Source organism: Nannospalax galili, unplaced genomic scaffold (genome assembly GCF_000622305.1).
Source record: "Nannospalax galili isolate Female #2095 unplaced genomic scaffold, S.galili_v1.0 scaffold565, whole genome shotgun sequence".
NCBI lineage: Eukaryota > Metazoa > Chordata > Mammalia > Rodentia > Spalacidae > Nannospalax > Nannospalax galili.
Window position 1 is genome coordinate 134,423 of NW_008352729.1, and position 2,431 is coordinate 136,853.

A 2,431-nucleotide genomic window follows, 5' to 3' on the forward strand; every position below is an offset into this window, starting at 1 on the left:
TAATATATTCTAAAATGAAATGGAGATCTTTTTAAAGGTTAAAAACTCATCCAATTTTATGTCTTACAGGGCTTATACTGAGTTCAATAATATTTAATTGTATTAATTCAACTGTGAACCTAGAAACTTGCACCCACTTGTGAACTAGATGTTCTGCTGCTCTGGAGTGTGTTACTGAATATGTTAAACCTGTAGTGAAAAGCTTCTAATCATGTAGTTATTAAAAAATTTTTAAAGTACAATGATTAAAAAAATAATAATTCTTCAAAACATAAAAACCTGCTCCTTAATAATTAGTAGATGTGAAAAACATTATCATTGAAATCTACCTAATGACTTTATATCCATGCTCAGATGCCAAGGAGCTCAGAAAGCAACCAACTGACTAGTAATAATCTGATATATAGAGATTAGAAAGGCATGTGCAAACAGCTTAATGTCAATTGAATTAAAAATGAAGTTTTCTGCATTAAACTCTGTATTTTAATAATGAAATGACTATGTGGCTATTAAAAAAATAAATAAAGCCTTATTTTTAAAAAGAAGATCAAGAATCACAAGTAGGGCTTATCACAACAGTGGCCCCATTCCCAAATACTGTTTCTCTATTGGTTACTTTTCTCATTGATGTCACTAAAATACCTGACAAAAAGGCAATTTAATTTTAAAAAAATGTTGGGTGCTTGCTTCAGCAGCACATATAGTAAAATTGGAACAATACAGAGAAGATTAGCATGGCCCCTGCACAAGGATGACATGCAAATTCATGAAGCATTCCATATTTTTTAATGTCAATTGCATCAAAAATTAATTTTTCTGTATGAAACTGTGTATTTTAATAATAAAATGGAGATCTTTTTCAAAGTTTAAAACCTCATTTAATTTTATGTCTTATAGGTTTTATACTGAGTACAATATTGTATAACCGTAATAATTCAACTGTAAACCTAAAAATGTACAGCCAATTTTGTAAGAGGTGCAGCCTAGCTCAGAAAACTGTTACCATTGGGTTAAACATGGGAGTCACAACAGTGTAGAAAAGGGAAAGCACTTTGTCGGTTCCACCCGAATGACTAGCACTGGGTCTAAAGTAGGTAATGATAGCTGATCCAAAAAATGGCACCACAACTGCAAGATGAGATGAACAGGTGGAGAAGGCCCTGGTCCTACTTGTGGCTGATGGTAATTTCAGGACTGTAGAGATGATTTTACTATAGGAGAAAATTATTAACAGAAAGGGAACCAAAACAAACACCAGAGCACCTAAGAAAACCATCATCTCATTCACAAAGATGTTCCCACAGGCCAAGTAAAGTACTGGGGGTATGTCACAGAAGAAGTGGTTGATTTGTTTGCAACCACAAAACGGCACAGAGAAAATCTGTGAAGTCTGACCTACCTGCCCCGGAATTCCACAGACCCAGGAGCCAACCACCAGCTGAGTGCAAACCCTGGGGTTCATGAGTAGAGGGTAGCGCAGTGGGTTACAGATGGCCACATAACGGTCATAGGCCATCACAGCCAGGAGGAAGCACTCTGTAGCCCCCAGTATGAGAGTGAATCAGATCTGTGTAGCACAGGCAGTGAAGGAAATGGTTCTTCTCTGGGTGGCAAGGTTGAAGAGCATTCTGGGAAGAGTAACCGATACATAACACATTTCTGAAAAGGAAAAATATCCAAGGAAAAAATACATGGGGGTCTGGAGAGTAGAGTCCACCCTTGTTATTAGTACGATGGTGCCATTGCCCACTAGGATGATGACATAGACGATAATCAACAATCCAAATAGAAACCACTGGAGATGGGGAACATCAGAAAATCCCAGGAGGACAAATTCCTTCAACCCGGTTGTGTTTCCTTCTGGTGCTTGTGGTTGGTGGTTCATCTGTGGGGTAGACATATTGAACAAAATGATTTGCTTTCCCTTCAGGGTAAGGATTTTATCCTAACATTAGGTCGTTAGCATTAATTTCATGATCACAGCATCTTCTTTCTAGTGTAAAATGTTATTGTACATAAATTTAAATTTTAATTATTTTAGATCTTATGCTTAACTTATGTAAAGATTCATATTACCATCTCTCTGTCAACAACACAGGATAAAAGAAACAAACAAAACAAAATTTTAAAAACCAAGGTTCCAATGAGCCGGCTTTGTATGGTTCCCACACACTGATGATAAGTTCACAGATTTTCATTATCTCATGTTGAACTAATAACAATCTTGAACACCCGTGGCACTTCTCTGTGAATTGTTTCCATGATTTTCCAGTACTATATCATAAATTTTAATCTCTGTTTTAAAATGCTTAGGTAATACATAAAATACAAATACACATCATAATCTTATTGAATGCAATATTCCAATGCATGCTTAGTATTTAAACTGGTTTGAAAATATTTGTTCAAACATATTACTTGTTTAATAATG

At 35.5% G+C, this 2,431-nt stretch overlaps 1 non-coding gene and 1 pseudogene across 1 annotated transcript; one reads left to right on the plus strand and one right to left on the minus strand.

Annotated features, from left to right (window-relative positions):
- Positions 1-679: 679 nt before the first annotated feature.
- Positions 680-786, plus strand: LOC115067141. Its single transcript, XR_003846572.1, has one exon. It is a non-coding gene; the product is annotated as a U6 spliceosomal RNA (small nuclear RNA).
- A 202-nt stretch (positions 787-988) lies between these two features.
- Positions 989-1,903, minus strand: LOC103747505 (annotated as a pseudogene).
- Between the last annotated feature and the right edge of the window lie 528 nt (positions 1,904-2,431).